The sequence below is a fragment of the Scomber scombrus genome, chromosome 3, assembly GCF_963691925.1.
Source record: "Scomber scombrus chromosome 3, fScoSco1.1, whole genome shotgun sequence".
NCBI classification, from domain to species: domain Eukaryota; kingdom Metazoa; phylum Chordata; class Actinopteri; order Scombriformes; family Scombridae; genus Scomber; species Scomber scombrus.
The window spans coordinates 6,338,749-6,355,186 of NC_084972.1; the positions used below are offsets into that span (position 1 = coordinate 6,338,749).

General features: G+C 41.3%; 1 protein-coding gene across 2 annotated transcripts in view; it reads left to right on the forward strand.

Moving 5' to 3' along the window:
• The first annotated feature begins 296 nt into the window (after nt 1-296).
• Nucleotides 297-16,438, forward strand: part of LOC134004717 (band 4.1-like protein 1) — an 81,443-nt gene continuing 65,301 nt past the window's right edge. For both annotated transcript variants that reach the window (XM_062444085.1, XM_062444094.1), the window contains exon 1: nt 297-543. The gene's annotated coding sequence lies outside the window, so the exon portion shown is untranslated. The remainder of the gene's footprint in view (nt 544-16,438) is intronic.

A 16,438-nucleotide genomic window follows, 5' to 3' on the forward strand; every position in this document is an offset into this window, starting at 1 on the left:
ACAATCCAAATACGCTTCTTAGTGGTGTGTGTGTGTATGTGTGTGTGTGTGTGTGTGTGTGTGTGTGTGTGTGTGTCAAAAAATCAGCTGGCACACACATGAATGCAGCTGCTGTGGAAACAATAAGGGATTATGTCACCCTGGTGGCATTTTCCCGCATGTTTATTTAGATTTGAGGACTTGTTGACACAGAGGGACATTTTTTTTTTTTTTACAAGAATGACACGAGTTGTTGCGTTGCTGTACGCATTCTATTCCTGAACACACGGACTGTAGCCTCCCTCTGCGAGTGTGTGTGTGTGTATATGTGTGTGTGCGTCTTCCTCCCTCCTGCCTTCCTGCCTCCATGCATCTGACAGCGTCCCTCCCTCTTTCTCTCTCCTCCTCCTCCTTCTCTCATTAGGCTTTTCACCGGCAAAACACCGACACACTCCCTTCCCCTCATACCGGGAATAAACGCGGAGCGGCGGCAGGAGGAGCACGATTGACCCCTACCGTGCGCACCATCCATGGTCCTCCCCTGGATGTCTGTCTGACAGGAGGGTATGTTGAAATAATGCTTTTTTTCTTCTTCTTCCAACCTGCCAGTGTGATCATGTCGTTATAAACCCGGGCTCGGTTGTGTTAAGTCAAACGATTTGTTGAATGTCGGGGCTTTTCCGACATCCTTCCCCGTGTCTTTGACCAGTTTACGCATCATGTCAATGATTACGCTCCGTGTTATATCCCTTTTGTGCATGTGACCCCTGCAGTGAAAAGGCATTTATTCACGCCTGCTGCTGTTCAATAGACCATCATTTTATAACGCGCATGGACTTTGCCCGCTTGCTTGCCGACCTCTACCGGGGGGATGTGTAATATTGGTGGGAATGATCTTGGGAATATAAGAGGAAGCGGGCGCAAGTTGTAGCGTCGTTTTGTGCCCACTGGCCCAGTCAGTGTTGACATTCAACCTGCAGACCTGCAAGCAAGCAAGCACTCAGAATCACCCCCCTCCAGTGTTTCCTCTCTGCTGCCTGCATCTCAGCATGGCCTTGGCTTTTTATTTTTAAATTATTATTTTTGTATTGTTGCTTTCTCCTGTCATGCCCAAGTTGCGCGCGGCTCCACAGATCAGCTGTTTCAGTTTGTGTCTCAGCCTGTCAGAGCAAACTGGATCTACCATTGACTTAGTGAGTGTATTCTCAAACACATCCATCACTAATAATGCAACAACCACATTTGACAGATGCCGGAACACACACACACACACACACACACACACACACACACACACACACACACACACACACACACACACACACACACACACACACACACACACACACACACACACACACACACACACTCACAATGTTGCCATTCTCACATCCTCTCATTAACACCTCTGCTTTATACCTAAACATAGTGGTTGAGGTCACTTTTAAAACAAACAGCATTTTGACCACATTTTTCCTCACTTTGTTCCAATCTGTCATCTATTGGGACAGACTGTAGTTGAGTGCTGTGGAGGCCTGTTTCTGACTGCATGCTCAGACAGGTCCATGTATGGAAATGGCCTCACCTTTGGTCCTCTGGCTTTCACCGGTTTCTAGGTGTAACGTACAGTACCGAAGAGGAATGTGGCAGCAATGCTCAAGCTGGCTTCGCCTGCGGGATGCTTTACTAGCACTGCTCTATGTAATTGTACCCCTCCGGCAAATGTATTTCTCAATCTTGTCGATTGACTCATCAACAGTTTGATTATCTTTGATCCAATTGCAATAAACTAGTGCTGCAAAATGACATTTCTAAGGAAAGTCTATTTCATTAAAAGGTCTTTTGATTGTAGGATTTTTGGGGCTTATTATGTCACATGTATTATTATATTGGTCCTTCCTCTGCAGCATGCATAATGGTCTACTCCCTATTGCCGCACAGGTGGGCTTATGATACTTTGTCATACTCTTCCTCAGGGCCGCACACACACACACACACACTGTCAGCCTCAGCTAGCAGACCTGCTGTCACACAGCGTCCATGTCGTTAACATCAGACACACTCTTGTGCCTGCTGTGTCAGCCTTGCACAGTCAGCCTGCCAGCCAGCCTCCCTCTGAGTGTCACCTGATGCTTCTTCTTCTTCTCCCCCCCCCACCAACTGCCAGGGAGCCATTACCTCACCTCGCCACGTTGTTTTCTCGTCGGTATCTTGACGTGAATTTGTGATCATACAGTCAGACACATGGAAGTGAAGCAGCCAGGAAGATACTGTGTGTTTTTTTGTTTTTTACCGTAATGCATGTATACACAAAGTACTTGTGTGTACATGTTAGTGTTTGTGTGCGAGTTCAGCTGCCTGAGGGTGCTGCTGGGATTTCACAGCCCAGCATGCTGCCTTAACCATCATTTGCAATTCAAATGAGCATTTATGAGACATCCACCAAGGCTGAGGCTGCCTTCCTCTCCTCTGTGTCTCATTGGAGGCAATCATTCCTCACACTTGCAAGTTAAACCAACCATTTCTTATTGACTTCCCTGTTGGAAAAAAGTGAGTGCTTAGTAGCTTCTCTGTATGAGCAACCATCACGGAGGTAGATTATTAAGGGTGATCATCTTCTTTGAATCGTTTAATTCATATATACTGCGTGCATAATTGTGTGAGGTCATCCTGATGTTGCCAGTGATGCAAAGGCATGCAACAGGTCTTTTTACGTACGTCCTGTGCTCGGCTGCCTTTGCTGCTGGCCCAGTATGAATGTTTTGGTAGCTTGTTGAGTGTGGTCACGTCTCTTCCTGCCTGCTGAACTCCAGTGACCAATCACACACACAAACACAAAGACACACACACACACACACACACACACACACACACACACACACACACACACACACACACACACACACACACACACACACACACACACACACGGGTTTGTACTTCTATACTTGTGAGTCCCCTTATTGAGATACTACATACCTAACCCCAGTTTTTGGACTTAAACTCATGGTATAATCCTTTGGTTTATTGTTATATTTACTCCAATTTTTCATACTATTTTAGGCTGATGTTTTCTCAACAACAGCCATTTATTGTGTCTGTATTCTATAGTTGTTTCTGTAGTTATTTTCATCAATGATGGCAGAGTCCGGCTTTCCCGTGCAGCCTTCAAATTGCCTACCCAAAACACAAGGGATTCAAATGAAACAATGCATGCATGTACTATATGTGGCGCAGGAAGCAAAAGCTGCTATATGTGTGCATTTCATTCATTCAGGAAGACAACATTCAGTCATTAGTTCAGATTGACCATAATAGAAAACATGTTGACTGTATTCTTATTAAAAATGTGATGCAGTACATCTTATTAGTCCATGTTTTTCCCACAGTGGTAGAAACATGTTTCATTAAAACACACTTTCTGTTATGTTCAGTAGCCACATGGTTTGCCAAATTAAGCAGGGGTGGAATCTTAAAGGGTTATTCCAATGATTTACTGTTACACTTCCATAAAAATAGGATGACTTGCGAAAAAAAAGAGAATTTGTTCAGCCAAGTCTGAGATATCCTGACTTTTAGTCGATCGTTCAAGTCAAGCTTAAAATGCAGCAATGCAACCCTTTCTCAGAACCTCCCAGCTTGTGAACTGAGCTCATCTTTTAAACTGCATGCCACCAGTTTCTAACACAGGTTACCTATCAATCAATCAATCAGCCAATCAACCAATCAATCAAACTTTATTTATATAGCAGCTTTCATGCAGGTTAATGTAGTTCAAAGTGCTTCACAGTTGATTAACAAGCTGATAATAAGACAGAATAAGTGACAACATAAAGAAAAGGAATAAAAATGATAAAGGGACAAAGACAAAGAACAAGTTACAGACAAAAAAATAAAAATTTGTCAGTAATATATAATAATGTATTACTATTAATATGGGGTTTTTCTCTATCACTTTGTAAAGCTTCGTCCAGAGACACAGAAGATGTTACACAGCTGTTTTCACAGGCTGAATAGTACTCTCTATGATGTGTAAATGGACATGTATGTGTAAAATAGTTGGAATGCCCCTTTAAGGATCATAACTTTAAACTTCACCTCAACCCTTGCATGCCTTTGGAGGGAGTTTCACACCAAAATGCCCTCACTTCAAAAACGTTCTCACCCTCAAGGCCTAAAACTCCAATGTGTCATGTTAAATGTACAAGTGTGTGAGCATGGTCACATGTGCCAGCCACAACACGAGGAAGAAAAACATGGACTTTACACCTGACCTCGGATGGTTAAATGCCAGAGCCTGTGTCGAAAATGAATATTCACAACATCCCTGTACGCAAATCACTCTTTGTTTACACGCAACGTAACTAATACCTGATACCTGATAAGTGCTGAACAACACTGTGTCATTGATCGGTGGCTGATATCGCTGTGATTGCAGTATTACAGACATAGTGGCATGGAGAGCCACGGCTTTGTGCTTGTTTACCCAATATGCACAGCGACCTAATCTCGCTCAGTTTTACATGCTCTTTGATCAGCTTTTGTTTGGAATAACCGAAAAGAGGATAACACAACATTACTGCGGCTGAATCCTGCAATACAGTAATCACAGTGGTTGTGTTGCTTTTGTTTTATGGCAACTGAATTAAGCCTCATCATGATGCTGCATCCCACTGCAGTCATGTCAAAATCTTGATATGGCGCAGACTTTCACATTGTATTGTGATCTTAACAGTGTGTCAGGGCAACATGGTCAAATCCTCTGTTCTGTCTTTGATCGGAGGGGTTCTCTTTTTCGAAAAAACGGTCGTAATCCTGTTGCTGTCTGTCTGATCAGGGCTTTATTTTTAGCCTTGGTTTCTTTTTTACTCACACAGCTCGGGGCGATTTATTGCCTTCTTCAGATTGCATCATTCTGTCTGTTCTCTGGATGTGCAAAGTGGGAGAGAGAAAACAGAAGCGATTTCATGTCCTGAGACAGTTTTATTCCAGCGTTCTATTTCCCCACTCATGTGGCTCCTCACAGCTGATGGAAAGCATCACTTTGTCCTTCTGAAGGGGAGGCAGGCAAGCTTTATCCCGAGCAGTAGCAGCTCAGCCTGCCTCAGCCTGATGATTGCAGTGAGTCAGCAGGTTGTCCTTTTTTTTTTTTCTTCTTCTTCTTCTTTTCCCCCCTCTCTCGTTACTTTGCATACCTACACGCTCGTCTCCCTCGCTCCCCCCTCTCTGCCGCTGCTACCTTCTATGAACAAATCCCCTGCCTCTCAAGGATGAGACTCATCATGTTGTTGTCTGGCTTTGATCTGGTGCAATGATACCCATAATGCCTCTCATTTTTGCCTCCCAGCTGTAAGGCGGAATTTATATTTCAGGCGAAAGTAAAGGGAAATAGTTGCCATTTCTTTTTGGGGCTGTTTATTCAGCCTTCATTGTGGTCTGCTGTTGGAAATACTTCGTTTTCTCCAGCTATTTTGGCCTCTTCGAACAAACCGAGCCAGCAGCCATTGTTTTCATTTGGCCACTTTACACTTGGCAATCATTAATTAGAAAGCCTTCGCAGTCAACAGTTGTGGAGGGGAGGCTAATTCCATTGTTGATCCGCATGCATTTCCCCGACGATTACAGTGCGTGATTGCCTGAGTCGCACACAATGTAGAAAGCTGGTGAATTGAGGATAAATTGTTTGTACTACAATCTGACCTTAGCTAAAATTGCAGTATGTATAAAACAAGACCCAAAAAAAGAGGATTAGGAGAGATTAGAATTGCAAAAAAAGAGAAGGGAAAATAGGCAACAATACCATGTTTACATCTGCGGAGGAAAATCCAGAGTTCATTTGCACAAGATGATTTTTACATAATGGAGCTGCGCGTTACAGGTGTAGTAAAGCTGCTCGAGCTATATGTAACTTCTGCACAACGTCGGTCCCACGGTGGCTGTACTGTGATTAAAAACGGTTGCTGCTGCTTTTGTGGTTAACGAGATATGCAGTTCTTGCTGAGGAGGGTGGGTACACTCTGACCTCTGCGTTATATATTTCGCTGGTAATTAGACTGAAAGATGATTGTGCATCAAAAGCCCAGTGAAGCAGGTGGGTGTAGTCTGTGGCTGGATGTGTGCTTGCTGTGTATTTCTCATCCGATGTGAATGAGTGAAGCGTTTATTGAGGGGTTTTGCTGTTTGTTGCAGTGGTCTGTGGAGGACTGCACAAACACACACACACACACACACACACACACACACACACACACACACACACACACACACACACACACACACACACACACACACACACACACACACACACACACACACAGGCTACTCCCAGTCCCTTTGGGCCTGATGTGTGACTCCTAAACTGGTCAGACAGGTTAGGAGGCAGATCAAGGAACAGCCGCAGTCATTACATACGCCCCATTTGTACACGTGTCCACACAGTCATTATGTACACTCGCTCTGTGTGTGTTTACACTCCTCAATCATAATTTGAGGACACATGTGACACATGCCTTGAGTGTTTTCCGTGTGCTTTGTGTGCTTTTCAACTTCCTTGTTGCTGTTTTTGTTGCCTTGTGGACTATCGACTTTACTGTACACACACCTACACACACACAGGCAATCTGGACTATGTGGCAAAACACACAAGTTGTGTAAATGCTCATTTTTCGTTCAAATCCCTTTAGAAAACCTTGTATTATTAGATCATCTGTGTGGAAATAACTACACATTTACTGTGTGTGATGCTCAGAAGCTGCATTAGTCATGTTGACCATGATCACACTAGATTTTATGTATGTCCATTTAAAAGTGCAGACCATTTGGAAATGGATAAATGCTTCCCATCTTTCAGGCAGCTGCATGCTTCCACTTATGTAAATAAACAATAAAATAATCCACTTTTAGAGATTTAAAACATTGTGGAAATACATTATCGATTGTGGTAATTAGAATAACAGATTTCATAAGTGCAACACATGCTGGCTGAATCATGAAACATTACATCATTTAATGTAAAATTGACACTTATAGTCATAAGGTAGGTAGAGGAGCCAGGATGTGCTGATCCAAGTGTCGGAAAACTGCTGCTTTTTCTGCAGAGTTCAAGTGCAGGAGTGAGAGATACTATGAAATTCCTCCATGGTTGGAAGTCATTGCTTTTATAATCCGACAATATTGCCTCCTAGTTTTATCTTATCTTATTTGCGATCCGGCTCTTGAAGCTGCACTTACAGCTGGATTTTCATGCAACCACTAAAGTACCCTAGATAAAGACGAATGTATCTACAACACAAAAGCAACACTTTAAAACCTCAGCGGTAGTGGAAAGTGTACATGACTTCTAGTACTGTATGGGTGAACATTGGTCTTATCCTTGTGCTTTCAATATTTAGCTCACTTTGAGTTAATTGTAATCCAGGGTCGCGCTGATATCCATCATAGCTGAATCAGCTGCACGCTCCAGTGTTCCTCTTTACTGCCTTGTTTCTCAGTGTACCAATAAGTGTCCCCTCACCTCATTAATGAAGCTGTTGATTTATAATCACAGCATGCCGTCTCAACTCCAGCAAGCTTTTCTGCGAAATTATACCCTGATTGTGCTGCTTTCAAGGTTAGGTGGACTTGTTGGAGGGTGTCAATAATAAAGCAGCAGCGATTTCTATGAAAACAGAGGACATGTGCTGCTGCTGTATTTTTGGGTTGGTCCACTCCCGCCTGAAACTGCTGTGCGGTTGCTTTTTGATCACTCGTGCGTTTTGGTGTTGTTTATTCCACCCCAGACAACACTTTCACTTTTCTTCCCCACCTGCGCTAGACAGTTGTAATGCCACTTCTCACTACCGGAAACCACTCACTGTTTTGCTATCAGCTTCTCCCTATGTGATAGTTGTCAGTTGTTTCAACTGCATGCCTTTCTTTAATTGTTTCATGTGTTTTTTACAACTTTTTTTTCTCTGCTGGTCGACACAAAACGTTTCACACGGCATGCACTGATCGTTCGTGGAATCTCTGTCATGCATTGATTTTTTTCCTCCTGCTTTGTTTTTATGTTGGCAGCGGTAATGAGAGGCTCCTTTATAATTCATGCCATGATTGATGTCCCTCTGGTAGCAGTTTACATGCTACAGTCTCACCACACACTTATGCCAGCAGCGATTAGTGCTGCCAAACAGCCCAGTCCACAGATTAAGATGCTTGGTGTTGGCTTTCAGCTGCCTTTTAGCAAACCACACTAGTTGTTGTTGGTAGTAGTGTTTGGCAGATGACTGGAGCTGCTCAGAACAAGTTTAATAGACAACTCTAAAATGTTCTTGAGTGGTATTGATGTGCCTTTTCAGCCTTACTCTCTCTGTGCCTGTCCCTGTCTGTACTTAAACAAATAGCACTGAGCTCCTTGTTCAGCATCTTTGCAAATCCTCTGACACTGACACCAGTAACACAGAGAGCTCCTGTAGCTTCCTTTCAGCCCCAGCACTGATCCTAATAAGGAGATGAATGGCTCTATACAAACAGTAGAGTGGAGCTGGGGACTGGATATATGCCCACTGCCTCTCTTTTTCTCTGTGTGCTGAGGGTGAAATGTGGGTTTCAGTCTTCTCTGATCTGATCTTATGTTGACCTGGTCAGCAGGATTCAGGACAGACAGGACAACATCACAGCTCCTGGACCTGGGAAAGTTCATATTTTGCTCAAAGAATTGAGTGTCGGTGAAATTCCACACAGATGTCACGACAATGTCATCACTGCAGGTGAATAACTCAGGTATTTGTGAGGAGCTAAAGGAGGCAGGTATTGGTCAATGATCGTCTGTAACTATAATATAAACCTCATATTTACCCCCAAATTGATTGACAGCACCACCAGTACTAACGCTAGATAACAACAGCTTTGATGCTATAACAGGCCTGTTAAGATCAGTGTAGCATGTTAAAAACCAGAGCAACGCAGGTCCATGTTTTCATTAGTATTTTGGTTTTATTAGCAGTTTACAGAAACATGCACGCATGTGAATTAATACAATGGTCAAATAATGTAAAAATACTGGTTAGCCTCTTAAAACAGCACGTGTTAGCTGGATTAGGTAGCTTCCTTGCTACTACTGTATGTCATTGAAGCTTGCAAAAAGAGGTGTATTTTTATTAGTATTTTATTTTATTAGCAGTTTACAAAACTAAATGCAGAATTGTTCTTGTATGTAAATAAATACAATGGTCAATTAATGTAAAAATACTAATTAGCCTCTTAAAACAGCAGATAAGTGTTAGCTAGATAAGCTAGCGTCCTTGCTTCTGTGTAAAAGTGAAGATAGCAAAAACAGGTCTGTATTTTAATTGCAAGTTCAGAAAACACACAAAATGCTGCATATGAGAATATACCTTAAATTATACTGTCAAAGAAAATAAACACTCAAGTCTTTTAAACAAAGAAACAGCTAAATAGATTAGCTACATTGTTTCTAGACTCACACCTACCTTCTAGCAACAGAAAATAAATACATTCAATTACATAATTTGATAGAATGACATTTGTTAGTTACTTTCACAGTAAGAAATGTAAATGCTAAAATGCTAAAAGATAAAATTATATGAATCCCTTTCCTACTTCTAGAGATGTCAGTCTTCCAAAATTAGCACAAATCTAGGCATGGAAATCATGCTTCCTGTAATTACAGATCAGTCTTTGTTTTATAATGTGATGTGTTTTCCATGTGATAGGCTACAGAGTACACGGTGGAGTATAATTCCTAGAGGGATTCCATCAAATTCTGCAGGGAATTGATGTGGTTGCTCAAAAATCTGCATTACTTGAAGCATGAAACCTTCCAGTATGTGCAGGATGAGTCATCAAAAGTATTTTTAATGTGACATACAACATCTTATAGAGGTAAGGGATTTACACTTTGACAAGGCATAGAAACTTTTTTTCCACTGACTTTTAAGCCTCAGTTAGTGTACTTTGCTCCAATCGCTGAAAAACATGCTTGCCAAAAAAAAAAAAAGTTAAATGTATGTACCACAGAGTTTTAAAAATGCGACTGGGATGATTGCCACTCTCATAGAACAACAAGATGAAGAAAAGAGACTTATTTTCTCTAAACTCTGCTTTAACAGTCTGCTTTAACAGTGGGAAATAACCAGCAGTCTCTTACACCCACAGTGTCGGTTTGATGCCAGTACCGCTGTTATCGAGTACATTTCAAAACTGCTGTGATTTTAGAAATGGAGAAAAAAGTTCCATTAAAGATTGTCCAAAAGTGTAGGAGCATTTATGTAATTTAGAAATGGTACAGATATGTTGATTTGTGTGGACATTATGCCCCTCTCTCATATCATGTTGCATATGAGAGGCACATAATAAAATCAAAGTACTGGCTGCTCTTATTTATGATGTTTTCATTAACCTCTGGATTGAGTAGTGTATTGATAAAGAATTACAGGGAAAGAGCATCCTATTGTTAATATTTGCTATTATTGATATGTCTTGTGTAAAGGTTTGCAGGTGGTTTAAAATACCTTGTGCTTGCTTACAAATATATAACAAGATGATTTTAGTACATTGTTGGGAATAATTCGAGGAAACTGAAACCCATGAATAATGAAAGCCTCCGAAACCTCAGACATTTTTTTGTCTTTGCTCTTATTTCTTTCACTGTACAGAGAGTGGGAAGCTTTCACAATAAACATTTCCCTTGTAAAGTGGTTTTGCATTGGCACATGTTGCGTAACAGATAGGAAACATGTGGGAGTAAAATGGTGCACCGTCACAACATTGCTAGGATTATGCTTTTTTTTTTGCTGTTCCTTGGTAGCAGGCAATTGTGCCTTTTAACAGCATATCTGCACACTTGGTTCTTTAATTGTACTTGAAGGAAAAATAAATAAATTGTGTGTTTTACCCCCACTAAAAAAAGAATAAATCTATTCCACAGGCCATGGTTTACGCAGAATGAAACTGCTATTAGCTATTAGGATACAACAAACCTAAACCAAGTGTTAAATTTAATTTGACAGCTCCCTATTAACTTTCCTTAAAAACTCCTTTCACACTTAACAAAAGCAGTCCGGGCTAATGTTTGTTTATACAGTTGGACTGTGTTTAAGGATTGATACGTCCTGGCTTCTGGTCACTAACTGTTTAGCCTGAGAACAAACCTGCTTCTGCCTCTTATACCTGAGTCATGCACTCAATATTATTCAAGAATGTTCGTTTTTTTTTTTGAACAAATGGTGTGTTGACTCTGACCTTATTTTAGCCGTTGGCTGTCTGCGAGTTTCACTGGTTATTTTCCAGGCCTGCAGCTGGCCATGATTTTCAGGTAGAGCTGTCTCAGTTGCCCCAAAGTCAACACATTTAAAGGGCAGCCTGGGTGTTTTACTGGACCGCTTGAGATTGTACTTTATAGTTTGAAAATTGGTAAAGACGCTTATTCATTTTCTTCCAGACAGTTAAATGAGGTGATCAATACCACTCTCATTCAAGTAGGATAAATATGAAGCTACAGCCATCCTCTAGTTAGCCAAGCTTAGTACAAAGACAAAAGGCAGGGGGATTTAGCTAATAAGGCTGTTTTTTCACTTTAAGTGTTTGATTAAAGAAGCAACATGTGAATTAGTAAGCTTTAGAGGTGCTGGGGATTTTGGCACGTTTTGATAGAGCCATGTACTGTAGCTTTTTCCCTGTGTTTCCAGTCTTTATGCTAAGCTAATCTAAACAGCAGCTGGCTGTAGCCTTTAATTTACCGCACAGACATGAAAGTGGTGCTTATCCTCTCACAAAGAGAGCGAATAATGGTAATGCTTCATGAACAAGTTAACAGGTTGCACAGCCCTGCCAACCTCTCCTGTGTTCTGATTGAAGTGAGGACCGTCCTCAAGTTTTTAGAACACTTGATAAATGTGACAGATGTGTTTACTGAATGTAATTTGAAGCTGTAAATAGATGGTAATTCTTGCAAAATGAGGATCTAGTCAGTAATCCGCTGACTTTGTGCAGTTGCTCTTTCATCCGCCTCCACCTACTCTCGTCGCAAAGATGGGTTGCACTCTGCCATTCGAATTCTCAAACAGACGAACAAACAAAGCATACTAGATTACTCAAACGTGGCCTCGATGACACGTTTGACATTTCACCGGGATCGATACGACCTCACTGTGGCCACAGTCACATGAGCACAATAGCATACGTACATGGATGGGTGGAGCAGGACCATCAGCTTTCAATGCTTTGTGTTGTTTTTGTGTCATAATTTAGTTCTGTAACACTCTGCCTGAAAAGCATATTCATAATTCATATTTATTACATTCCCGTCTTTAATATTTCATGTTTTGGAGACCATTTCTCACTAGTTGAAGAAATACATCTTAGTTTGAAGTGTTCATATTCAGCTTCTCTGTGAAAAATGTACTATTAGTGATGCTGGGTAAAACATCTTTCATTGGGAAGTCCTACTTTTCCAGAATCAATGTTTATGTAACCCTAATTCATATTCACATGCAGTCGTCAGACTGGGCTGTAGAATGGAAAAAAACACACTACTCCAGAGAGCGAGCGGCAAGCAGACTACGAACAGAACATTTAGTCCAGCCACAGTCATCTTGTATTGTGTGCTTGTCCTCAACTCACACGGACTCTCCTCCTGTATGTCCAACTCTCTAGTGCTGCAGGCTGCCTGTGGCTGCTCATTTTAGATTAATAGCCTTGGCGATGTCATCCAGGGTTAATGGAGCTGCGCCCTTGTAACTCTGGTTCGTCCCGGTCCTGTCCTATCAGCCACAGGTTTGCTTCCTTCCAGGAAACCATTGCTCCATTTGGTTTTGACCAGCCTGTAGAGACAGTATTATCACCTTTCGCTAACATAACCACTGTAGGATTGCTCTTGATCTTCACACAAATTCAAAACATGTCATATAGGTCCACTTTAGGCCGGAACGACTAACATAAAAGCACAAGCAAAGTTTCCCCGATGTATTTCATTCAATTTGTGCAACTGCAACCTGCGTGTATTTACTGTTGCTTTTAATTTACTCAGACAGAAGCTCATTATGCACTCAGCACCTGGGACTGTGCTCCATGCCCAATTTCTGTGTGAAGGAGCTCAGCAGCTCTGCTTTAGTGGTGGGAATTGTTGAAGATTACCAAGCTCCCGAAAAGAAATGATAATGTAAGGTAGGGATACTAATCAATTTATTCAAGAGAGAGAGAGGGGCACACGGCTGAAAGTCCAGCCGAAGCTCAGAGCGGAGCAGGTGGAGGGTGTAGATGGTGTTGATACAGTACGGCTGATGTCTCATTAAAAAACTAAGGTACATGCGGCCAAATGCAAACTCACTCTCATTAAGAGAGCAGTCTGAGTCCACAGTGATTTCACAGTTCATTGACTGTCATATTTCAAGTTAAATTTTAATAAACATGAAACTATCTGCAACTCCCTTCCCCTCCTTTCTTTGGTGTTATGAAATAGTTAGATATTATATCAGTTTTTGACACAAAACTGGCCTTTATGTGAGAGCCTTAGTGAATCCAGATCTTATCATGATCTTCCTTTATAATACAAATACCGTAGGGAGAGATGTGTGACTCACTGCTGACATTCAGACATATGCAGTGCCTCAGATGATTTCTTACTGGGAAGTAGTTTGGGGCTTAATTATTTATTGGTGGCACTGGAGGAACTAAAATAGCGTGTCACAGGTCTTCTCCCAGTGCTCTTCTGCAGTAGCTCCCTTCTTTCGATTCATGCTCCAGTTTCTCAGTTTTTTCTAGTTTTCCTGTTCCTAATGACAATTTAATTTGCTTATGAAATGATTCATGTCAAAGCAAACTGAGTAACAGTTTACTGAAGGACATAAATACATCTCACATTGATCTAAGCAATGGGTCGCTTCCATGTGATTCTACTGCATAGGTAAAGCAAGTGAACAGCTACTGCTACATTATTCCAGTTCTTGATGGATCTATATTGCATGCAGATTGCACCTCAGATATTAGGTGATCTAACCTTTCAGGCTCATGTGCCTGTTAAATGAATATGTAGGAGCATAGTGCATAGGAAGCCTCAGGAATGAGGTGCAATATACTAAATCTGTCCCTTGAATCATGACCTCCTCTGTCACGTCTTTACCCTTTGCCTTCTCCTCTGTAATATTGTCTTGATGGAAAACTCAATATGGCCTAAAATGTTAAATTGGATAAACTGAGGAAAGTTTAAACCCACAATTTTCTTCTTTTTCTTTGTGTGAAACAGCTTCTCATACCGTATTATTCAGCGGTGCAGTGTATTTTCCACACAACATTCAGGAAAATCAATTTTCTTTGTCTCATACGAATGAGATCTTCTGGTGAAGGCTAATTTGTGTTTGTTTCCACCGTAACTACGATTTGTTTGTCTGTGGTCAGTACAAAACAATTTGCAGTTCCATGTCTACGAAGGACCCAACAGACTATGTGCTAATGCTTCTCTAGTCTTTGACTGGTAATTATATCTGCCACATAGTCCTGACCTCAGCCAAGATGGCAACATGCTGTTATTTACTTTGTTCAATTGTGAGCAAACAGCAAATTAAATGGCTTTATCCCAATCTGGATGGGCTACGTGACATTTCAGTTGGATCAATGAAGCCTCACAGAGCCACAGGTCCGTGAACTGTTTTCATCTCTAACATGGGAGATGAATGTGTTCAGTCAGCAGGGCATCTACCTATCTGTGTTAGCTCATGTACGTCATTTATTCCTTTATCATTGCTCATCATGCCCACATTCATAATTCATACTTATTATATTTGCAGATTTTTCATTTTTCATGGTTTTGGGTGATTACCCAATTTTTCAACAACTCCTGTCCAGTATGGGTTTGTTGTGTTTGTATGAATATTTCATGTCTGGAGATGGAGGGTACATGGCTGCAGCACATTAAACGTTGTCATTCATATGACTGGTGATACAGGGGAATTGCAGCATTCTATTAGTGCTGATTTGTTCTCTTCTTGCCTTTGAGCGGTGTTGAGTACAGAATTAATGGATGAGCTATTCATCTAATGCATATAATTATGCCTGTGAATTTCTTGCTATATAAGTTTTTCAGAAAGTTGCAATGCGTGTGTGTGTGTGTGTGTGTGTGCATGCATGTCTCTAGAGAACCAATTTCTCATTGGTTTAGACAGTTGTGATGATTAAGGTTAGGGTAAGCGGAATGCATCATGTCAATGGGTGTCCTCACAAGGACATAAAGTGTAAAACATTAGGTGAGACTGAGAAAGATAATTTAGTTATCCTTCAATAGAAATCAAAGGCCTGGGTAAAAAAAGAGAAATCACTATTTTGAGATGTATGATCCAAAATAGCTGTGCCTTTTCCCAGTTATTACATTCAATCTAAATATTATGTGTAGACTGTGGTTAATTGTTACAGTACTAATAGGGTTGCACATGTGTAGAATGTCAGTTCTTACATTGTAGAAATTAAGGCATCACATGATGCCTTGAAAAGGTTATTTTCAGTACATCAGTGCCAATAGTACCAACCCACAGTAAATCAATACCGACTTTTAAAAGACCACCTAAAATCAAGACTAATCACTTCTCTAAATGTAACTACCCAAAGGACTCTTTGGAGTTAGCAGCCAAAGGACTTCTTTTTGAATGAATCCAAGCAAGCTGCACTTCATTTAACTGGAGAACACTTCATTTGGCCACTTTTTATCTCTCATGTCTCTTAGTATTCATCCCTCCCTCCCTCCTGTCTTTCCACTTCATGCCCTCTCTGAGCAGCATTGCACTTTGGTCGCCCCTCCAACCTTCTATGATTCTCATATTGATGTGATGTGGCCAGACTTCGGCAGACTTGGAGGGAATATTGATTAGACAGGGGGACAGGTTACTAGCCATCTGTTTTGTTTACCCAGCTGAACAGAAGTCGAAGAACAGAGCAGAAGTTGGGAGCAGGAGGCAGAGCGAAGATCAATGTCAGATTCAAAGCAAGGCTCTTTATCACGCCGCATCAATCACTGGCCTACCACTCTGTCATCCTTCATACTTACTTGATAGAATCTCAATTTAAGCATCCTCTCAAGGTTATTAGAATTCCTCCTCCACAGCTCGGGGTGTGTAAGCTTTAGTCAGAATCTAAAACTGCATCAAATTGTCTGTGGTGCCATCTTTTATGTATCAGAGGTGTTTTTTAAGGTCAGACTGAGCTGAAGGCTGGCATATGATGTTTGTGAATTGGAAAAAAAGTTAAGTTATACATTTGTCACTCCTGTGGGTGAATCTGTCCTTTGCATTTGTGCCGTTCTACCTTCTTAGGAGCAGAAGTCAGCTATTCCTGCTGGGGATCAACTCTAATTCACTCAGCTTATCACGATTGCAGGAGTATTTTTACTTTGTAACTTGACTTTAAGTGTTGGAGGAAGAGGGAGCAGCCAGATGAAACCCACACAGACATGTCGAGACCATGCCAATGCCAG